This window comes from Diabrotica undecimpunctata, chromosome 2, assembly GCF_040954645.1.
Source record: "Diabrotica undecimpunctata isolate CICGRU chromosome 2, icDiaUnde3, whole genome shotgun sequence".
NCBI classification, from domain to species: Eukaryota; Metazoa; Arthropoda; class Insecta; order Coleoptera; family Chrysomelidae; genus Diabrotica; species Diabrotica undecimpunctata.
The window spans coordinates 31,134,350-31,160,052 of NC_092804.1; the positions used below are offsets into that span (position 1 = coordinate 31,134,350).

Genomic DNA, 25,703 nt, shown 5'->3' on the forward strand with positions numbered 1-25,703 from the left:
TCTTATAGATCTTTAATACGGTAGTTTCCCGTTGCTTTCCGCATCTCCATGCCGTTGATCAATCTTGATTCCTCCGCCTTAAGAGGTAATTTCTCGCCTCTAGGACAAGGGATTGCCCTACCACTTGTCAATTCTTCCACCCGAAGCTGTTGACCGACAAGTGGGGGACTACTTATACCGGTAGTCATTCGGTGAAATTTTCGACATATCTGTCTACCCTCTTTTAGTTTAGCCTGCAGACCAATGCAGTTGCCTGGGGTGTGGCGCGTGGAGCCATAAGTGAGAGTTAGGTGTCTTATGAGGACCAGTTATCAAGAACCATCTCCCGTCTATGACGCTCAATGTGGTCGTTCCGATAAAAGGTGCTACCTCTATAACACAACCCTATACCCCATTATGGACGACCGTTCAAGATAAAAGCAAGTTGTGCAGTCAGCCAAAACCCACTCCGGGTTGTAGTGCTACGAGAAGAAGAATCTGCACGATGTGCAGGCTGATTTAACGAAGATTGAAGTAAGGCGATGGAGAAGACAGGCTCTCGACAGAAAAGAATAGAAGAATGTTTTGAGGCAAACCAAGGCTCACAAAGGGCTGTAGAATCAACTTATAATGACGATAAAAAAAGCGATACAATTTAGGTAGCTTCGAACATGAAAATACAGGAAGATTGTTACAGGTACACCATTTAGATAAAAAACTTGATAATATAGATATTAAAACAACTAAAAACTATAAAAAAATATGGTACTGAAATTATTTTCCAGTGATATTTCTGTTTCCTACTATCTTTAGTGGTAACTAAGCACAATTTTATTTAAAAATACGTTTATCTACTTAGTACTTTCCAGTATATTTCGCAACCGATTTGATTAAATGTACTATTTTTACCTTCAATAATAAATCACTTTAAATTAGAATTATTTGGAAAATTCCACTTGATGTTATTTGACCAAAAGCTTGATTAGTATTAAAGAAGACCTACCTATTATTTTTGAGCGAAAGGAATTGTACAATCTAATAAAATAAAAAGTAGATCTTAATTTAAAATAACATTAAATGTAGTCAAAATACAATAAAGGATTAATTGCCACAAATGGGAAATCCTATTATAATTTTCCAGTAATGATATTTTTCATTATATTTTTTATATCAAAAATTATAATTAATTTAAAATTAAAATAATAATTTGTAAGAAAGTATTTTTCTCGAACGGAATAATAATTTAACACTTCTTATCAATGACTATTAATTGAATAATATTGAATAATTAAATAATATTTGGCAAATTTTCTTACTATTTTTTACAATTTTTCTAAAAATTATAAGTATATTACCAAGTAAGCTTTAAAATCCTAAGCTATATTTTGGTAAGCTGCCCTTTAGGCGCTGGATGAAGGTTTTGTACCCATTGTTTTTGCCTTATAGGTTTCTTCCTGGTAAGGTTTTTAAAATTTTTTCACTATTTAGGATTACCGTCATGACTCCATTTTATGTGCACAATCTGCCTGATAAAACTAGCAATGTCATAAAAGTCTTCAGAATAGCAGTGGTACATAGACAGAGTGCTGATACTCAACTACATCAGGCTCAAGCAAATTTAATTAACAACAAACGGTAAGGAGTGGATAAGGCTCCTACTGGAAGTCAGAATCAACTTCAGCACTTCCATAAAACATCATCTAGCGCAGTGGCTCTGTAGGTAAACTGTGATAACCAAGATATTGCAACATGGATTACTGAGGTAATGAGGACAATGAAGGGCCTATAGGTGGTAGCAAACTTAGTAGTTGACATCAAAAGCAACTGTCAATACCCATCTAAGGAAACTAAATCAAGACCTTAATACCGGTTATTATAAATCTGAAGATCAAGGAGGATGCGCAAATTCTAGTCTACATGATTGTTGAAGTCTCCTTCAAAGCCAATTGCAGCCTTGTGAAGATATACTTTTAAATAAAAAAAAGCTTAATCAGAGGCCGCGATGGATCCAGAGTTGTGCTGGAGAACCTCTATCAAAAGGCGGCCTCGCCAAAAATTACTAGGGCTATTAGTAGGCTCGATGTAGAGGTTCTTTGAGTCCTGGATTAACAAGGGCAAACTAAGAGATCTATTGAGCACTGGTGAAGAGCTTATATATGGCCGATTTGCCGAAGAGCCGACGTATCAAAAAATACCTATCAAAACACCTTGATAGTCAAAGGACATAAAACACTGCCGTTGTTGAAACTTTGTTTCAGGAATTTATCGACGGTAAAGATGAAGACCATAAAGAGAAGAAGTATGTAGTAGATAAATTCGAGCATATCTAGCATTTGATGAATTTAAGCAAATACCACCATATAAGTTAAAATATCTAGTAAGAGGTTGCAGCAAAAATGTACTCTAATTGATCATCGACTGTGATGCCAATGCGCAAACCTGACCTGGGACAGTATATGTACCAATAAAATGGTTGAGTCATTACTACAGTTTGTTATGGAACATGATTTAAACATACTAAACATAAACTTATATACCTTCACAACGAAAGGTGGTAAGCGATACAACAGTGGCCACGACTCACGATGTTAGAACTGTTTAAGAATGGCATGTATCACGTGACGTGGCTTGTTCATACTACCGACGCAGCTGCTTTGAAATAATAAGTAATGAGCCCATCAAAGCCACTTATCGTTACCTTCGTAAAACAAACTATGAGACATATTAAACAGAGCTAAAATATTGCTAAGGCAGTTAATGGGACGATAAGACATATATTGGATCTAGACATGGCCGCCGAATAAATTCAAGAGACTGTTATGTCAGCATTCGAAGATAATTGTCCAGATATAGTGAGGATTTTTAACAGGATAATATAATTTTAGAATGATAACCTTGCATATAAAAGAACAAAAGTAAGAAGAAAATTTAATTTTGACAAAAGATCAGGTAAATGGGGTGATTATCGTGAAGGATCAGATAAGTAGGAACTAAACAGGACCAAACGAGAATCATGAGGAAAGCATTGCGAGGAGATGTGGGGGAATATCGTGAAGCTCTAACAGCATTTCTCAGCAATAACGAACTAAAAAGGACAAAAAGAGAATCGTGAAGAAGGCATTGCGAGGAGATGGAACAGAATGCAGAAATGACAAGGGTCCATAAAGTTCTCTTAAAACAAACTGATACCACTAGACACATAGTGGCAAACTGGATTGTCTTTAGGGAAATCTAACGTGTGGCTAAAGAAGTGTCAGTCTCTATAGTGTATTTTTATGTATGAGAGAGTAATAAAACAATAAATTATGTATGCAAATCCCTAAACTGTTGATACGGGTGACTCAATGAAAAACAGATATTTGTCAACAAGTTTACAGAAGCATATAGGAAAACAATTTTAAATTGAGTATGACCACCAGGTATAAAGGTTGGAGCAGACTAGAATACAATAGTTGTGAGGGTTACTAATCCCTAAATAAGGTTGCCAGTGTCGGAGTGATGGAGGTTAACAGGTACTAATGAATTTGCAAGAAATGTAAGATGTTTATTTTATTGGTTATATATAACCAATAAAAGTTTAATAAGTACCTACCTATTTGCAAAATAAAGTTTAATTCTTTAGATAAAATAAAACGTTTTATTTTATCTATTTGCAAAATAAAGTTTAATTCTTTGCCTATTTCCAAAATAAAGTTTAATTCTTTAGATAAAATAAAACGTTTTATTTTATCTGAAATGAGTGCATTCCACGAAGTAAGAGTTTCAACAATCAAACATTTAATTCTTTAATTCCAGGAATCTACGACAGTAATTGACTAGATAATTACCTTCTAAACTTATTCTACAGAAAATGTGATAGTGGGTTTTTCCATTTTGTAGGAAGGTCCAAGTGGCGTATTCAAAATTCTTAACAGTTCACTAAAATTAGGTACTTCAGTTGCAAGGTGCAGTTTATTGTGTTTACTAGTGTTATGGAAAATTTGGAAGGGCCGTGTAAACGCCGAAAAATTGGTCCTCTAATAGTTAATGAAAAAACATTAATATTTAATTGTTTTAAATCATTTACAGACAAACGTTTATGTGAAAGTGTTGATGAGACTGTTGAGTTAGTTAGCAGTACACTTGGTGTTGGGAAATCTACGATTTACAGAGTTATTAAAGAAGAGAAATGTGGTAGTTTTCAAATGCCACGTAATGCTGCAGGGAAACCAAAATTTCAAATAGAATATCATTTTAAAGAAGGACTTCGACGGAAAGTGCATGAATTCTTCTTTAGACAAGAATTTCCAACATTGGATAAAGTTCTTGTCTCAGTTCGAGATGATAAGGATTACCCAGAAATGAGTCAAAGTACGTTATGGAAACTTTTAAAAGAAATAGGCTTCCGCTGGAAAAAGAATCCCAGAAAGTCTATTTTATTAGAAAGAAGCGATATTGTCATATGGAGAAGACATTTTCTAAGAACCATAAAGGAAATGAGAAACCAAAAAAGAAAAATATTTTATCTTGATGAAACATGGATCAACGAGGGTCATACACCAAATAAATTTTGGCAGGATGAAACTGTTACAAGTCAAAGGCACGCTTTTGTAAATAACTTATCTACTGGTTTAAACCCACCATCAGGAAAGGGACGCAGGCTGATAATAGTACACATTGGCAGTTCAGACGGTTTTGTTGAAGGTGGTTTATTAACTTTTGAATCAACTCGTACCGGTGACTACCATGAAGACATGAACGCTGATGTCTTTCAAGAATGGTTCGAACAAATGATAGATCTTCTTCCTAAGAACTGTGTAATAGTAATGGATAATGCAAGTTATCACTCCAGACTTATAGAAGGACTGCCCACAACCAAGTGGTTAAAAAAAGACTTGCAGAATTGGCTGAGTTCAAAAAATATTACGTACCATCCCGGATCTATAAGAAAGGAACTTTATTCGTTGTGTGCCCTTCATAAAGAAAAATTTAAAAAATACGAAATTGATGAAATTGCCAAAAATCGTGGAATGACAGTACTTAGATCCTTACCATATCATTGTGAATTAAACCCGATTGAACTGGTATGGGCACAGATAAAGAGTGAAGTTTCAAGAAAAAATACCACTTTTAAAATTCATGATGTTAAACAGTTGTTTGTGGAGGCCGTAAATAATGTAAAACCTGAAAACTGGGAAAAGGCAGTAAATCACAGTATTAAAGAAGAGGAAAAAATGTGGAAGCTGGACAATATTACTGATACAATGATCGAGCCAGTTATTATAAATCTTGGTTCTGAAAGTTCATCTTCTGAATCTGATTTGGATTTGTAACAAGTAGCTGTAAGTTTTATATTAATATTTTTATTCATCTATTTAACATACCTTAGACGGTTTTAAAAACTCTTTTTCTCTTTTGTAATTTTTAAAAATTAAAAAAAATGTAAATTTTTTAAAACCCTTTTTAATGTAGGCCAGTCAGTTCTAATATAGTGTGTGATAAAAGAGGTCACTTTTGTTTACATACACATAACACTTTATAACACTGAAATAATTCATTTATTTTTTACAATTATTCAAAGTAATTTTTCAATTAATCTTGAGCACGCCCATGGAGTGGTCGGAGCTACCAGTTAAAATTATGCTAATTACTCTCTCGTTCATAAAAATAAACTATAGAAAAAAGTAAGTATGATTTTATAGGCTAGCTTAAGACTGGTGTATATACCAAAGCATGAAGACTCATAAGTGTGGCTTTTATAGCCTATTATAGCAAAACTAGACAGGAAAGAGTTAAGTTTCTTAGGCGAATAACTCTAATTTTATTTGTACTTAAGACTAAAAAAACTGTGCAATGGGTTAGAGATGGTGTATTGCTTGAAAGTCGGATTGATTAGTAATAATATACGTATCGAGCAGGACTCTCTACGGAAATGGTACTGCATCATGTCGTACAGTAGATGGATTAAGTTCTGGAAAACAAATAGGAGATATTTTTAAGCATTTCTCGATATAGAGAAGCGCATTCGAGAACACCTTCTATAATGATATTCCAAGGGCAGTTCGTCTAAAAGGCATACATAAAACAAGCTGCAAATGTATAGACAGCATGCTAAGGAGCCGTGTGATATAAGCAACGTTACTGGGAATACAGTGTCAGCTCAAGTATCCGGAGGCTGAGTATCCTCAAGTGGAGTTTAATCTCCTCCCCTGTGAAATCTGATTATTCTTGGGTTCAGACTCAGATGCACAGACTTTTCCATAACAAACTCACCACAAATATAACAAAAACTGACAACTAAGTTTTTAATTTTTTTAAGTTTTTACAACTTCCTACGTCCACTGCACTTGATTTATTAATGATGTTTTAACCCTAGAAAAGCTAAACTAAAGCGTTGGTTAAATGAATTTAACTATATGAAAAAATGTTGGAGAGTGCAGTTCAGGAAGTATTATATTTGGATTCAGCGCCCTCATGAACATAGGCTTCCCCTAATTTCTTTCAGTTCTGTTGGTCTTGAGCTTCCTACAGCCAATGTCCAGCGGTTCTTTTGACGTCGTCTGTCCATCGTGTAGGTGATCTAATTATTAATCTCTTCCATTAATGATTGTGTTTGGGGACTTATTCTTTCATTATATGATTTCTTTTGGCAGTGTATCTTTTGACTTTACTTTATTTTTCTATTATAATATTTTTCATGGTTTTGACATTTGGGTCTGTATTCTTATTGCTTTCAAGATTGCTGTTGATGTGTTCTTGAATTTATGGTTCAGGACTGAAACATCTTCTTGTCGGTGATCATAAAATTGATCTCGTTCCTAGTTTTTCCATTCAAGCTCTGCCATATGCACCTCCAATATTCTTTTTGTAATAGAAGCTGATCATTTGGAATAGATTTTTTCCAGGAGGAGACTAAATTTCATCGCGTTCGTTACTGTTTACCAAACCAAATTTTTCCGGTGATGTTTCTGTCTCATCCGCCTTTCTCCCTATTTTAGCGTTGAAGTCAGCATATATTATGGTAAAGTATGCCTTTATATCATTTAAGGCTAAAGTAATGTCATCATAGAATTCTTCTATTTTATAGTCCGCATGGTCACTTGTTGGAACATATACTTGTACGATTGTTAAACTATATCTATCACTTAGTTTTAAGGTAAAACGAGCTACTCTAGTAAATAAACTTTTTACTAATATAATACTGAGTCCACGCCCTAAAGGATATAAAATAATATATTTTTAGTAAAAAGTTTTGGCATTTTATAAAATAAATGGATTTAAAGAATTCCGTCTAAACTCAGCTTAACGTAGTACCAGCAAAATAATTACTAGACATCAATATTCCTTAGAACGTGACCTTATATTCTGGTATATTCACAGAACTAGTTTACATAACCATAAAAATCATATATGTCTATTATTGTGTATGTGTCCCGTATAGCTTGTTTGCATAATTTAGATTTTTCAATTCACCTTCAGCATTTTTCATCTTATGTTATCAAATTTTTATTTTCTATTTATTAAAGACAACCAAAATTGTTTAAAACTGGGAATCCAAACAATCCTGTTATCATAAACAAGATAGATACTGGCTCCTTGCTGGTGAAAGTTGTTGACAAATTTTGTTTAGAAATAGGATTTTCTATGGTTTGTCTTCGATTTGTGAATCACGTTGGCAATGTTTAGATTTGATCTGTCTATTTGTTTAGGATCTGTTGTACACAAAAAGATAATAATAAAAGATAATCTGCTACTTTTCTGTTGGAATATTGTGTCGTTCTGTCGTCTAAGCCGATTTACAAAAACAAACATTACACAATACAAAAATTTTATTTATTAATATATTTTTAGAAAACCTACATAATTTTAAAATGTGCGTAATTTAAGCGAAAGTACTGTCTCTACAAAATATTAATTATATCTGCAAAGATATGATACTGCAAATGTTGAATGTATATTGTTTTATTAAAATACAAATATGGCATGAACTACATAGTCCAGTCATAAGAGGACTTCTCCCTAAAACCATCTTCGTAAGGGGGTAAAAATGCAAAACAAATCGATTTACCAAGAATCTGTACGCCGTATAAAAAATGTTTCAAATAAAAAATGTGGCTGAGGTAATTCTAAACAAAAATATTTATTAGCACTTTTTGTGTAGAATAAACTGTTCTCTCAGAAACAACGCTTAAAGTGACCGGTGATTTTGAATGTCAGTTGCGCGCGCGAAATCAATGTTAAATAAAATTTGTATCAACTCGACAGTAAAAATTCGATATCTTTTGATCAAAGTGTCCTATCGACAAAAAGCGTTGTGCGATTGTTGCTATTTTTTACAATTCTCGTGATATCAATAAAATTTATTACTTTCATTGATCGGTCATAGTAAAATTTCTATTTTTAGAGACCGATCTTCAAAACCTATCAACGCCCAAAGCCGCTCTCCTTACCCTTAAAAAAACGCATCTAAATTTTTGTCGATAGGACACTCGGATCAAAAGATATCGAATTGTTACTGTCGAACTGATACAAATTTTATTGAACATTGATTGACGTAATTGACATTTAAAATCGCCGATCGCTTCAAGCGTTGTTACTGAGAGAACGGTTCATTCTACACAAAAAAGGGTTCAGTGGCGTCTTTGTCTCTGATGACAGGAGTATGATAGAAGGAGACAATTAAGATATATTACACGAAGAATTATTGTCACGAAAATGGTAATTGAACTATTTTATAACACATTTGGCTGTATTGGGCAATCCTGTTAAAACCATTGCTTGTACATTTCGGAAGATTTTATGCCACAAACGTTATGAAAATAATTTCAGAAAAAGAAAAAGATATTTCGTAGATGCTCTGTACCATTCTTAACAAGATACGAAATAATCATGATATATGGAGAAACATTAATCCAAAGCTAATAACAATACCATAGTTTAGGTCCTAACTACTTAAGGTAGTTTAGTTAAAACAAACTCTTTTTTCGAGGTTTTGTTTCTTGAAATATTTTTAGTTTGAATTTTTAAAACATCTTCTGAACTTACAGTGGACACAGCGTATACCAGTACAAAGCGGAGTCAGACAGGGTGACTCGTTAAGCCCACTTCTCGTTAATATAATAATGGACGAAATAATATAAGCAGTACGTAAAGGTAATGGCTACAGAATGGGGAACAACGAAATCCAAATATTATGTTATGCAGACGACACCGCATTAATCGCCGAGACAGAAGAGGAGCTTCAAAGAATAACACACATTTTCAATTCAACAGTCAAGAAATACAATATGATAATATCAGCAGAAAAAACCAAATGTATGACAACATCTAAATACCCACTACGATGTAAAATCGAAATTGATGGGAAAATAATAAAGCAGAGACTAAGGTTTAGATATACAACAAAGCTTAAAAGCAAGTAAAGCGGCGGGATCTTTTAATGACACAATCTGGAAGAACAAACACCTAAGACAAGACACAAAAACAAGAATCTGTAAAGCAGCAATTGGACCTATATTAACATACACGGCGGAGACAAGACTTGACATATCTAAAACGAAACGACTATACTAGAAACAACAGAGATAAAAATACTCCGACGAATATCAGGTAAAAGTCTGTTGAATAGGGAGAGAAGCGAAAACATAAGAAGAGCATGCAATATAGATGACATAAATGAATGGGTGACAAAACAAAAATAGGAGTGAAACGAACACATTAGTAGAATGGCAGAAGATAGGACAGTACGAATAGCACGAGGTAAGTCACCAAATGGACTAAGAAGTATTGGCAGGCTAATATTGAAGAAGAAACCGGATTTCTTGTCTATTTCTTCTTCTTCTGTCTTATTTTCCTACATACAAGAATGAAGAAGATTTTCTGAACTTATTTTTATAATGGTTTAATTTTAGTTATATAGGTAATAAAAGCTAGGTTCTAAAAGGAAACACTTTCAAAGAAATGTTTATGTTTTGGAAATATTTTAACAAAGTTATTCAAACGACGATTTTGATCTTGTTCTGATTTTTGTTTAAAAATAAGTTTAAGTTAGTGCCAACTGGGTTTAGGGAAAATTATATTATAGTGTATTTTTATGTATGAGATAGATAGATAGAGATAGAAAGTAATAAAACAATAAATTATGTATGCAAATCCCTAAACTGTTGATACGGGTGACTCAATGAAAAACAGATATTTGTCAACAAGTTTACAGAAGTATATAGGAAAACAATTTTAAATTGAGTATGACCACCAGGTATAAAGGTTGGAGCAGAATAGAATACAATAGTTGTGAGGTTTACTAATCCCTAAATAAGGTTGCCAGTGTCGGAGTGATGGAGGTTAACAGGTACTAATGAATTTGCAAGAAATGTAAGATGTTTATTTTATTGGTTATATATAACCAATAAAAGTTTAATAAGTACCTACCTATTTGCAAAATAAAGTTTAATTCTTTAGATAAAATAAAACGTTTTATTTTATCTGAAATGAGTGCATTCCACGAAGTAAGGGTTTCAACAATCAAACATTTAATTCTTTAATTCCAGGAATCTGCGACAGTAATTGACTAGATAATTACCTTCTAAACTTATTCCATAGAAAATGTGATAGTGGGTTTTTCCATTTTGTAGGAAGGTCCAAGTGGCGTATTCAAAATTCTTAACAGTTCACTAAAAGTAGGTACTTCAGTTGCAAGGTGCAGTTTATTGTGTATACTAGTGTTATGGAAAATTTGGAAGTGCCGTGTAAACGCCGAAAAATTGGTCCTCTAACAGTTAATGAAAAAACATTAATAATAATTGTTTTAAATCATTTACAGACAAACGTTTATGTGAAAGTGTTGATGAGACCGTTGAGTTAGTTAGCAGTACACTTGGTGTTGGGAAATCTACGATTTACAGAGTTATTAAAGAAGAGAAATGTGGTAGTTTTCAAATGCCACGTAATGCTCCAGGGAAACCAAAATTTCAAATAGAATATCATTTTAAAGAAGGACTTCGACGGAAAGTGCATGAATTCTTCTTTAGACAAGAATTTCCAACATTCGATAAAGTTCTTGTCTCAGTTCGAGATGATAAGGATTACCCAGAAATAAGTCGAAGTACGTTATGGAAACTTTTAAAAGAAATAGGCTTCCGCTGGAAAAAGAATCCCAGAAAGTCTATTTTATTAGAAAGAAGCGATATTGTCATATGGAGAAGACATTTTCTAAGAACCATAAAGGAAATGAGAAACCAAAAAAGAAAAATATTTTATCTTGATGAAACATGGATCAACGAGGGTCATACACCAAATAAATTTTGGCAGGATGAAACTGTTACAAGTCAAAGGCACGCTTTTGTAAATAACTTATCTACTGGTTTAAACCCACAATCAGGAAAGGGACGCAGGCTGATAATAGTACACATTGGCAGTTCAGTCGGTTTTGTTGAAGGTGGTTTATTAACTTTTGAATCAACTCGTACCGGTGACTACCATGAAGACATGAACGCTGATGTCTTTCAAGAATGGTTCGAACAAATGATAGATCTTCTTCCTAAGAACTGTGTAATAGTAATGGATAATGCAAGTTATCACTCCAGACTTATAGAAGGACTGCCCACAACCAAGTGGTTAAAAAAAGACTTGCAGAATTGGCTGAGTTCAAAAAATATTACGTACCATCCCGGATCTATAAGAAAGGAACTTTATTCGTTGTGTGCCCTTCATAAAGAAAAATTTTGAAAATACGAAATTGATGAAATTGCCAAAAATCGTGGAATGACAGTACTTAGATCCCCACCATATCATTGTGAATTAAACCCGATTGAACTGGTATGGGCACAGATAAAGAGTGAAGTTTCAAGAAAAAATACCACTTTTAAAATTCATGATGTTAAACAGTTGTTTTTGGAGGCCGGTAAAACCTGAAAACTGGGAAAAGGCAGTAAATCACACTATTAAAGAAGAGGAAAAAATATGGAAGCTGGACAATATTACTGATAAAATGATCGAGCCAGTTATTATAAATCTTGGTTCTGAAAGTTCATCTTCTGAATCTGATTTGGATTTGTAACAAGTAGCTGTAAGTTTTATATTAATATTTTTATTCATCTATTTAACATACCTTAGACGGTTTTAAAAACTCTTTTTCTCTTTTGTAATTTTTAAAAATTAAAAAAAATGTGAATTTTTTAAAACCCTTTTTAATGTAGGCCAGTCAGTTCTAATATAGTGTGTGATAAAAGAGGTCACTTTTGTTTACATACACATAACACTTTATAACACTGAAATAATTCATTTATTTTTTACAATTATTCAAAGTAATTTTTCAATTAATCTTGAGCACGCCCATGGAGTGGTCGGAGCTACCAGTTAAAATTATGCTAATTACTCTCTCATTCATAAAAATAAACTATAATGCATGCCTAATTTATTTATTAAAGTCCAATCTAACAAACACAGTTTTGTTTATAAGTAAAGGTATTATTACGGTACTAAAATTGATAAGATCCAGTCGCTCTTTTGTTTCTTTCAAATATTTTGCAATTGTAAAGAAATAATAAGACAAACAACCCACTAACAAGAAGTAAATATATTAATCCCGGGACAATGGACAAAATATTTTCTTTTGAGTTGTTTATTTCTTTGTGTAGAACCCCGGATTTAAATAAAAAAGAGCTTCATGTTTACTTGATACCTGAATAAATTTTGTTTATAATTTAAAAGCTCTTGGAAAATAAGAACAATAGATCAATAATGCCCGTCATATTCGTACCTTTCCACATATTTTAATTACTATGGAGGAATTTGAATGTGAAACTAGAGTATTCAAAATCAACATGTCAAAAGATATCTAAATTAAGATTAAAATTTTAGATTAAGTACTAAAAACGAATCTGTCAAATTACAATACGATAGATCCAAATTAATTTAGCAGCACTTTAAGAATGATGAGTTTCTTGATGAAAAAACAAGTGTTGTAAAAGTGAAGAATTTGACTTAAACGTAACAGTATGGCAGATGCAGCACACAATGACAGTGTATATCAAGAATAACTACAATAAAGTAGTAGTAAAAATCAAAATAAATCATATTTTATTGCAAACTATACTGCATCTTCACTGTATATTACTGATAAGGGTAATTTTAAACAACTAAATGATCAGGTGAAAAACGGACATTGTAAACCTAAGTGTATTTTCTTAAACGACAGTTATAATATATCTTTTCTATAAAAACATTACTATATTGCATCCAAGTCTGGTGTGTAGCTTGAACGTAGATGGCTTTCCTAGTTCTTAATACTTCAGAAAGCGTGTTATGAACCATGTTGGTTACTTGCAAAGCGGTTATCTAAAAAAAATCCAAATGTTTGGATGAAAGACTATGACGACTGAAAACAGATTATAGTCGCCATAGAAAGGACACTAAACATAAAAAGTTTCACCTGGATGCTTGTCTTACATATCAATAATGGCGGTAACACTTCTTCTTCTTAGAGTGCCATATCCCTACGGAACGTCGGCGACTACCATGCTTATAACATTTTTATACTGATCTCGGTCTTGCGCTACGTGTAGCAATTGGTCCGCTGTCAAACCTGTCCACTGCCGCAAATTCCTCAACCAAGAGAGTTTCTTCCGTCCTATCCATTTCTTTCCTTCGATTTTACCGTTGAAAATTAGCCACAGGAACTCATATCTTGGTCCTCTGATTATATATCCAAGATATTCTAGTTTACGCTTCTTAATAATATTTAATAGAGTTCGTTGATGTCAAATTCTTCGAAGAACTTCTTCCTTTCTGGTTCTGCTAGTCCATGGAATTTTTAGTATCCTTTAATACAACCACATCTAAATGAAGAGTAAGAGTCTATGACCAAGGAAGGAACATCTTTACGCCAAGTACTTCCTAGGCTTAGTGATGTTACTCTAAGGCTTTCAATGGATCATCTTGCCTTTTGTGATTTTAGAGAAAAGACAGATAGTAGTGATCTAATTTTCTGAGGAAATTTTTTAAGTATTTTAAGTTGTTAGCGAAATACGATCTGATTGTTCAAGAATTATTAAGCAAACCAAATTGCCAGGTAACATATTTATGTCCAGCAATATAAATGAGCTCATTTCTGTTATGTTTCTAAAAGTAGAAAATGCAGTCATAAACGAAACAGACGCCGCACCGTTTTACTCAAAGATATTCGATACCACATAAGATATTTCAAAAACAGAACAAATGTGCGAATTTTACCGTTATTGTATGGTCGAGATAGACGAAAACGGAATATCATAGGCGCCTGTCATTACAAAACCATTTTAGAATTTCATGAGGTTAAAAACCAGACCATAAATATATGATAAAAAGGGGAGTCCTCAACTTTAACAAAATTAAAAACAAAAGACGTTATGATTCTATTTTTGATTTAAAAGTTCGATTTAAATTGCAAATTTCTGTTAAATTGCAAATCAGATGAAAGAAATCAAGATATTTTAATTAAGAAGAAGATTGACAATTACAATTTAATTATGTTAATGGTTTTTTATTGCAAAATTCTACTAACTATTGATTGACCTCCTAAAGCACTTCAGTCAAAAGCCATTGATATTTTTAAAAAGCCTTAAAGTATTTGATAATGTGTTTGGAAGAATTGGAAAGGTATTAATATGATTTAAAAAAAGAAGCAAATAGTGTAACTGAAAAGTGGTCCATCAACTATGAGTCTTTTTAAACCCATCAGAGAAAGATAAAATGCGATTTTGACTACTTGGCTAAGATAAGCGGTTTCACGATCCGTAAATCCGAAAGTAAGCATATTATATTGAGCATTGGTCATTGTTATCAATAAATGAAACTATAAATGAAATATATAAAAGACATATCTAAATCAGTTGCCAGGGAAATTCTTAGTTTGCGATCCAGCTTCAGAGACGAAATAGAAAATCATTTTTTAAACTAAAATTAATAAGAACCTTTTTAAGAAACTATGAGAAAAAACAGGCTACGTAACTTTGCTGTTCGTCTATTGAAAATTATATGGCCCGATCTTTAAACTTTGATGATGTTATTGATAGTTTTGGGGAACAGAAAACACGAAGAAAAAAATTTTATTTATAAATATCTAGTTAACATTAAACTATTATTTAATTATAATTATGTTATGTTATTATAATTATATTATTTATATATGTATTAACATATGAGACCGTGGAATTAGATTATTTAGATTATGTTCACTTCATAATTCATTTTCATTTTTTTCCCTTTTTTGAAAAATGTTTGATCTGGTTTAAGAATATTGTTAGCTATTTTGGTAATATTTCTGTTTTTAAAAATTTCTGAAAAAATATAATTTGTGCTAATTCGAAAATATATAAGAAAAAGTAATACAATCTTAAAAACATCCGGGTTATCCTCTACCTTTACCAAATTAAATAGATATAAATTAAAACAAGGCATTTATTTTGCTATGAATCTAAATGAAATACTCTTTTGCTATTTTGCTATTAATCTGAATTAACTTTAGAGATGGCTCAGCCAACAGGCATTAGCTGAACTTACTGTGATGAACTGTTTCCGCCCACACCTCAGGAGGAAAGTCTGCGTTTTCAAAAAATAGTTGTTCACCAAGTACCTAGTCAGCAAATTTTTGTAGGGTTTGGTGTTTTACTGGTTATATGTCAATAAAATCTGAAGCAAAACATTTACCTACGTCTATACGTCTAATGGATCTGGAAAAGGTAGACCAAACATATACCCGAAAAATTAAATTAAATTTTGAACAAGGGAATATGAGCTTGAACATCATAATGCTTTAGTGAAAATATCATAAAATTTTAAGTAAGAAATAGATTTGTATTAAGTTACTACAAAGTTTGAGAAATATTTATTAAAAATTTAGTATAAGTTCAGTATCTATTTTATGAAGACAACATTCTCTATTTATGCTGACCTTGGCTATTGGTTATTATTCATTATATACCTTTTAAAGGCAATTTAAAACTATTTTATTTCAAGAAATATATGGCCGGAGCGATCGAGGAAAGAAAAAACCTAACAAATGAACCCCTGAATATAGCGATGAAAACAAGATAATAAGAGAAATATTGTCATCATAATGATGACAAAACAACGGACATACAAAATAAAAATATAAAGATTTAAAATCAAGCATACCTTGAGAAAAATAAGGAATATATAGAAATACAACAAGGAGATAAGCAAATATCTGACATTGTTGAAAAATATGACAAAGAACTATACTCAATCAAGTCAAGTACCAAAACGGAGATAAAATACCACTCCACAATATATCCAACAAAATAGAGAAATGTAACATAGAAGAAATAAAAAAGTTAATCAAAAGGAAAAAATAGAACGTTGGTAAAATTTAAAAATCGTTCTAGAAATCAGGTACCGAGAATTAAAAAAAAAACTGGTCGGTAAATAGAATAAAGGCAGAATAAAACTATTTATGTAATATCAAAACAACAAAGATAACGTAGAAAGGCTAAGGAAACAGAAAAATAAAAAGAAGACCAATAATGTTAATTTCTAGAATGTCACATAAAAATATTGCTGCTCGCTTGGCTTAAAATTTTACACCAATTTAATGAATGTAATTAGACCTGTTTTTATCTAGGTGTGAATCAGATATTTAAACTATTTATCGACAACAAGGTAATATTGGAAAAATTACTAAATTTAATGATATTTTGATTGTTTTGGTGAAAGCTAAATTACATTTCCTACGCGCGAAGTCTTGTGCAAGTTAGATTATATTGACACCTTGGCATAATATACCAATACTTTTTTTTATATTATTTTTTCAGCTCTACATATTTTTTTTATTTATAATTAAGAAATTAACAATCAGAATAAAAAATGTATTCTATTAGTTAATTTGATGAGTTTAGGTCTGTCCTTTGATTCTGGCGTGACGTGGTCCCATCCAGTGAGAGAATCACGTGTCCATGTTACTGGTCTATTGACCAACGTCGCTTTCGTCCTCTTAAAACTTAATGTTGAGGTATTGCGGAAATTATTGGATTAGAGCGTGTGTTCAATTTTTGAATGTAGTGTGATTTTTTTTGCTCGATTACTTCTTTTACTGCTGGGATGTTGCGATTCTCATAAATTCGTTTGCTCAATTCGCTCAATTGCTTTTAAGAATTTTGATTAACGTCTTTTTATTATAGCAATATTGGATTTACTATTACAGCCCCACAGCTCTATGCCATATGTTCATATTGGTTTCATAACCATAATTGTTTTATAAAATAAAATTTCCTTATTTATTGACATATTAGGCATATGCCTATACAGCCAATACATAAAAAAGGCAGAAAGGATACATGTGGCAACTACAGGGGAATCTCACTAATCGGTACTACATATAAGATATTAGCTTCAGTTGTACTAAAACGATTACTGCCATATACAGAGGAAATTATTGGCGATTACCAATGCGGCTTTAGGCCTGGAAGATCAACAATCGACCAAATATTTACTATCAGACAAATGCTAGAAAAGTATTGGGAATATAATAAAGAAGTACACCAGACAACACTGGAAGTTAAGGATATAGTATCGAACTTTGAAGAAGCAACACTAAGCCTAGGCCTGAAAATAAACGAAGAAAAAACTAAATACATGGTCGTATCAAAAAAGGAACGACAGCGAATAAGACAAAACATTACCATAAACGATCATAATTTTGAGGTGGTCAAAGAATTCAAATACCTAGGAGCAACAATTACCAGTGAAAACACAGGAGAACGGGAGGTTGAAATACGAATACTGGCGGGGAATAAATCATTATTTGCCATTCAACATCTAATGAGGTCAAAGCTTCTCTCAAGGCGTGCCAAAATCCAAATGTACAAAACCATAATACGACCAGCAGTGACATATGGAAGTGAAACATGGACATTGAGAAAGAAAGAAATCAATAAGCTATTAGTATGGGAACGCAAAATCTTGCGAATTATATATGGTCCTTGCAGGGACAGCGTGACAAATGAATGGAGGAGCAGGTACAACAATGAAATAGAGACTCTTCGGGAAAGGAAACATCGTAAGATATATAAAAGCCAATAGATTAAGATAGGCAGGCCACGTGGTACGGAGTGATGACGACAGACTGATTAGCAATGTGTTTTGGGAAAGACCAGATGGTAGAAGATCGACAGGAAGGCCTAGAAAAAGGTGGAAAGACGCAGTCAGGGAAGACCTGGAGAAGATGGAAGTAAGGCCATGGGAAATAATAGCACAGGATCGGAATCAATGGAAGGCAATAGTAAACGCGGCAAAAACTCACGAAGAGTTGTAAAAGCCAATGATGATGAACTAATTGACTAAAGATTGATCACTAAAGAAATTTTCCACAAGAGTGATTTGTCTCACTCTCAAATTGAATACAAAGTATAATATGAAAATAATACAAGTTTATGCACCAACAACAGACCATGATGAAGAAGAAGTGGATCTATTCTATAATGATATCGAAGCTCATCTTAAAGACCATCAAGGACATTTTACTTATATATATATATATATATATATATATATATATATATATATATATATATATATATATATATGTACTTATATATGGTGATTTTAACACCAGAACAGGAATGAAATCCAACCCTACATAAACACCACTGGGAAACTTTGTCATGGATGGTAGAACTGAACGTGGCAAAATACTGTTAAGTTATTAACAGGTTAGGGTATTAAGGTAATAACATAAACTATTTCAAATGAACAGTTTTTTTTTAAACCACAGAGAAGGTGGACATAGCAAAGTCAAAATGGGAAAACTCAAAATAAAATAGATTTTATTATCACGGACAAAAACACACCGTTAAAGACATCATGGTTCCAAACAGATTTGTTACCAGTAACAATCATAGAATGGTACGAGGTAAAATAGAAATAATCTTAAAGATGGAGGGGTATAGATGATTAAAAAGAAGAACAAATCAAAACCATGAATGAAACCATCAGATGCAGATAGTTTTCAGCAATGTATTTCTGATATACTTAGTAGTCCTAAAACAGAAAATAATATAAACGACTTAAATAATAAATTAACAAATGCCTTACTAAAAAGTCAAAACAAATCCTGTCCTAGAACTTAAAAAGAAGAGAAGATTAGCCAAAATACCAGGCAAATAATCCAGAAGAAAAGAATTGAGACGGAAACTAAAGCCGACGAACCAAAAAAATTAAATAAAGAAATATCCAAAGCAGTTAGACAAGATACTCGAAAATACAACCAAGAACAAATCTAACATACCACTGAGATCAATAGAAGTATGAAAGTATCGAGAAAAAGACTAAGAACGGGGACAAGGCAATTAATAAAGATTAAAGATAGAAATGGTCTTTCAACCAACAGAGAGGAAACCCTTAAAATATTTGAAGACTTCTACAAATTGCTGTAAACAAGCCACCAGAAGGAAAATAGCGGAGAAGATTAAGTACCAGAAATATTAACAAGAAAAAAGGTCATTGTCAACCAAGGATCAGAACTATTACCGGGAATCACAATAGACGAAATGAAACTAGCCCTAAGAAAATCGGAGGCACTTGCCTACTAGAGAAAATAAAAAACCTTTTTAGCATGTGCCTTTTAGACAGTAATAGACCCGACAAATGGCACAATGCTAATTCTATTGTACAAAAAAGGAGATCCTCATGTATTAGAAAACTACAGACCTATAAGTCTTCTTAGTCACCTATACAAACTCCTTACAAGAATAGCAACGATTCGTCTTGAGAAAAAAATTGATTTCTACCAGCCAATGGAGCAAGCGGAATTTCGTATCGGATTTGGAACAAATGATCACCTATAGAGCATTAAAACGGTAATAGAAAAGACTATCGAATACAATCGACCACTCGTTCTGGCTTTTATAGATTTTCATACAGCCTTTGACACGGTAGAATTTGACAAAATCCTGCAAGCACTACAAGTGTGCCGCATTGACTACCAATATACAAGGTTGTACTAGGAAACTACATAAAAACACGGATCATATCCCAATCGGCAGAGGAGTCCGACAGGGTGATATCTTATCGCCTAAACTGTTAATTGCAGTACCAGAATATGCTTGTAAAAAACTTAACTGGGAAGAGAAAAGCCTGGACATTGACGGTAGAATATTAACAAATTTGAAATTCGCAGACGACATAGTTTTGTTCTTGGAGAACCTCGAGGAGATATGTACAATGCTACATGAACGTCACTTAGTGTGTACCGGTGTGGGTCTTAAAATAAACAATCTCCAAAACAAAATTCATGACAAACCTAGTACCTAGCGGAAATATCAATATTCTTCTTCTTATGATGCCCTATCCAATTAGTGGACGTTGGCAACAATTCTGGCATACTCCTCTCGGTCTTGTAGAACTCTAAAGAGTGCATGGGCATCGAGGTTTGTCCAATTCCTTATGTTCTTAAGCCATGAATATTTATTTCTTCCGATGTCCCGTTTTCCTTCTATCTTTCCTTCCATAATAAGCTTTAAGAACTGGTACTGGAATTTCGAAATATATAAATATTGGAGACAACTAAGTAGAGCTGGTGTAATAATAATAGTCTCCCGTTTTATACCGCTGTCGCGGCTTTGGGAGTATAGCAGGGTAGTCTGCTATATCTAGGGCCTACGGTATACAAGGAAGGTAACATGGCCAGTGCTACGCTTCAACCGTCTATTATTACCCCTGGTTTTACCCAAGGTACTCATTTTTATTCAGGCTGAGTCGACCTGGGGCCTATAGACATTTTTAAAATGTCTAGATGTTCTTGCCGGCGGTAGGATTAGAACTCCGGACCATCGGCTTGCGAGGCAAGCATCCTACCGCTTGCGCTACGCAGGCCCTTAGAGCTGGTGTAAAAATACATAAAATTTCTAAAACGCTGCAAATAGCTCAGAGGAAAATGGACAGGTCAATGCTGAGTATATCGCTTCGTGACCGAGTTAGAAATAAAGACTTAAGACGAAGAACAGGAGTTACCGATCTAATTTCCCGAATTGCCACACTGAAATGAAACTGGGCCGAATACGTCACCCGAATTAGTGATGAATAGTGCGCGAAGAGATTACTTGAGGAGAGGCCGAGGTTAGGAAAAAAAAGTAGAGGATGTCCCCCTACTCGTTGGACTGACGATCTCAAAAAAAAATGTCATGAAATTGGATGAAAAGTGCTCAAGATAGAGCACAATGGGCAAAAATGAGGGAGGCCTCTGTCCAGCAGTGGAGACAAAGGACTGGATGATGATGATGAACTAATTGATTTCTTTTTGTCTTAATTGTATTTGTTTTCTTTTTTTGCTGATGTGTTCTTTTTAACACAGGGTTTGGTCCAGGTGTAGCCCAAGGTATTTGGTTATTTTAGCATTGAGTATTTCCTTATTGCTGATAGATATGAGTGGTGGGGTTATCGTCGTAAAGAAAAACGCCACCACCGCCGTTATAAGGGTTGACTTGCTTTCATTTATTTTTATTTTCCATTGTTCCAGCCAGTTTTCAAACTCATACAAGTAGTCTTGGAATTGTTGTTTGACTATGTTGATGTGTTTATGACTTGTGAGTGCTGCTGTTTCTTCTGAAAATGTGTCAATTGTTTCGTTGCGAAATTCCCACCTGATTACGATGCATTTTGGATATTTCTCTATTTACTTTTGTTCTAAACTGTAGGTTTTCCAAGTATAATGTAAGTATTCAAAATAATGGTGGTAATATTTGTTTTATTATGTGCTCTAGCTATGTGCTAAAGAATGTGCTCCATCTTTTTGAAACCAAGCCTCGTTGGCCGTTCAGCCTTTGTCAGCCTTCTACGTATCTCTCTGTCACACCTTCCGTCATTTGTTATTAGGGACCCTAGGTATATGAAACTATTTACTACTTCAAAGCCCCCAATTTCTTTAATGTGTTGAAGATTATTCCGAGCTCTGTCTACTATCATGATCTTTGTCTTACTCCTATTTAGCTGTAGTCCATATGTTTTGCTTTTTTCCTCCAGACGTCTCATTATGTCTTCCATTTCTTCTTGATTTGCTGCGATTATTTAAGTGTCATCTGCATATATCAAGTGTCATATGCAATATTCTGTTACACTCACCGTAAATTATAATTAAAATGGCATACAACAAGGTTACTATTAAACATTAACAATAACTGATATTTTTTGACAGGATATTCCATAGGCCACTTGATAAATAAATTTATTGTGAAGAAAATGTATAGTTAATTTATTTGAAAACTGCAAGAGATAGGTATAGGAAATACTAATACAGATCGATAGTGAAAAACATATTGTTCTAAAATATTGAATTACATACAGGGTGTCCCGTTTGAAAAAAAGGAATTAGGCGAAAATTTAGGATGCCGGTTTTATGTCAATTTTGACAGCATCCTGTATAATGAAAAATGTGTAATTTTCACAATTATAAATGAACAAAAAGGTTTACTATAGGTATAGGGAAGTACTAAAAAAAAATCAAAGTTATAAACAACTTCCGGTATAACCCGAAGTAGCAAATAGATGAAAATATTTTCAATACATAGGTCACTCTTTAAAACCCCTTCAATACAATTTTCATGATTCAGTTACTTTTAGTTCTCGAGATATTTCTAATTGGCCGCTTATCTGTCACACCCTGTATATGACTGCAATAACCCTAGTTTAAATGAAAAACATATAAAATAGTAAACACTCGATGACAAGAGGTCAATGTTGTAGGATATCACTTTAAGGGACCATATTTATCTCGAAAAATGGATAACTTAATCCATTGGTCCAACGGTTGAAACCAAAGAGTTGGCTGGTTAAATTCTTTCTCCTTGACCGATAACCACAATTACAGTGAGATTTTCATCTCACTTACTTTGTATATACATATACACACATATATTTAATATTGTGCTGAAGCTATTTTTGGTAGCATTTTAATTCATTTATAACATAAGACATCTATGGCCTAATGGACAAGATTCTTCCTTATTCTTGCCGATTTAAGAGAGATAAGGGGTCAAAATCATCAAATGGACTGACGTCATCAAGTTAATAAAGGGATAATTTAAGTAGTTAGTATGAGGGCGAGTGGATGTCGTTTTCAAAATAAATAATGCTCCAAAAAGAAAAAATATATAATTATAATAATTCATGTAACGCAAGCACAAATCTTATATATTATTGATGATATTGATTTGATATATTCATATATGAAATATAAGAATATATATATATATATATATATATATATATATATATATATATATATATATTGTTATGGATCAGTTTATCAATCAGAAATAGAATAAAGAGTTTTTTATTATTTTAATATACCGCGGGCATATAAGTTAAAAATCAACCCTGTACTTATTTGTAATAGTTAGAATAAGAGAAAACATTGTTCCGTGACGGGACCCGGACGAGTTTTTCCTGGAAAGACTGAGTGAATAGTGAAAGGACAATGGAACCCGTATAATTATAGATTTAAGAATAAACTTGTAATTGTATTTTGCGGTGGGCATTTTTCGAAAGTAAATAAGAATTAGATTTAGATATGAGATAACAAGAATTTGGAAACTTATTTCTGTTGAAAAAGGCAAAATTGTTAATGGTTTCTGAAAAATAATTTGAGTGAAAGTAGTTTATTTGTTTTAAATATTATGTTGGAAATTTTCTAAATCGAGAATAAGTGGGAAAGATGAATGCTTATGATTGGTTAAAAAGGAATGATGGGGAATGAGAGAGTTGAAAAGGTTGTCTGGGGAGATTGAAAAGATTATTATGTTAGCGGCAGACCAGAAGAGAAGACGTGTTTTCGTGTAGTCAATCTGAGTACCAGTGTTTTCGTGTGTTAGTGAAAAAGGTGGAAGCTGAGAGCAGATCAAAATCGAGAAGATTAATACCTCTTTTGAGTCTGCATAGTCCACGAGATATAATTGAGAAAGAAAGGAGAATTTGTGAATAAAGAGTACATGTCAAAAGAGGCTTGGGCTTGTGTTTTCGGAGGAGTAGTTTGCTGGTATGCGGTTTGAATCGATGCTGAGAACGGGAAAGATTTGATGGTAGCCGGACATAATCAATCAAGGAAGGAACTGTGGTTTGATCGAGAGGAGACATCATTGGTGTAAAAAATAAAGGTCAGTCAAATAATTTGAATGAAAGAAAACTTCTAAGATATTCTAAAGATAAAATCAAATATAAACATACGAACTAAGATTCCAAGTTTCAAAGAGTTATTTTTTTGTGAATAAATTATATTTTATATGGTCAATTTTTTAGTGGATATTATTATAAAACAGATCAATAGATAGTTTGTAAGTAAAATTAAATTTAGAGTATAGGAGTTTGTTGGGAAAGATAATTGCCCACAAAAGTTATTTATTAATATTCAACGTATTGCTTATTGAAAATAAATAATAATTTGTGTACATATTTATGTTGTTTTAATGTTAGTTCCGTTTCCTGTTCTATCCCGATTATGAGCAACTAGGAGATACTGAACCCACTAGAAGAGATAATATATAAAGTAAACTGATTAAAGTAAAATTAAGAAGGCACCCTGAGAATTTTTAATAGTAATTGATTTGTATGACTGCATAAATTAGTGAATTAATTAATTAAATAATTGGATTAATTAAATTAGTGTTAATTAATAATAAAACATCATAAAGCAGATCACAACAATATATATATATATATATATATATATATATATATATATATATATATATATATATATATATATATATATATTCATATATGAAATATATGAGAAAGAAAGAAAAGTAATAATATAAAAGCATTTATTTGACAATATAAAATACAGGTGTATTTATGTAATGTTAACCACTTGTACGTCTTGAACAAATACTACAAAAGCAAGAATTACCTGATAATTTTCTATATTTTTATCTGGTTACAATATCTATTAATATTGTCTTTGTCTTCTCCCTTTCTAATATGAAATTTTCTCCCATAGCATTATATAGGTATACTTGCGAAGTTGCAGTAAAGATGGCGGACAATGACGTAATTGGTTATATCTAACAAAGATATTCTTCTTTCTTGTTAACTGTCAAATATCGTTCACCATTTTATCACTTTAACTTTAACACGGTATGAGTCACTACTATTTCATATTTTTTTCTATGAATACAAGGTGTATCTAAACTATAAAACATGAAACACCATTGACAGTTATTTATACACTGCACACCACACTATATTTTAACGTTCGCATTTTTTAACTTTTTTATTGTTTGTTTATTACACTAAAAGTCACACACGCTTGTAAAATCACGAAACCAACTAACGTTTGACACAGTTCAAAACATTTATACTTAGAATAATATTTACTTTATAGGATCGTCAACATTAAATTAGTTTTTGTATTTAGATTTTAATGAATATTTAAAAGGTTTGTATATAAGGATAATTAAGTAATAGCCATATCAGAGATTGGGGACAGTAAGTGCGTGTAAGACATAATTTAAAAAATTGATGAATTTAATGTCATTTTCATGTTAAAAAAATAGATTCTAAAAGGAAATCATCCTATATATACAAGGTGGCCCATTTTATACGCGTCGGTCTCTGTACGGTAACTAAAACGCCTTAATATTCAAATTGTTTTGCTTTATAGAAATATACAGGGTCATTAAGACTACAATAGAATTTAAAAATAATGTGATTTATACTGCGCTCCAAATTTTTCTAATGTAAGGTTTTAGAAAACAAATTTG

General features: G+C 32.5%; 1 long non-coding RNA gene across 1 annotated transcript in view; it reads right to left on the bottom strand.

Moving 5' to 3' along the window:
- Positions 1-25,269, bottom strand: part of LOC140433261 (uncharacterized) — a 98,747-nt gene extending 73,478 nt beyond the window's left edge. The window contains exon 1 of the long non-coding RNA XR_011949907.1: positions 24,851-25,269. This is a non-coding gene — a long non-coding RNA (uncharacterized lncRNA). The remainder of the gene's footprint in view (positions 1-24,850) is intronic.
- Positions 25,270-25,703: the final 434 nt, after the last annotated feature.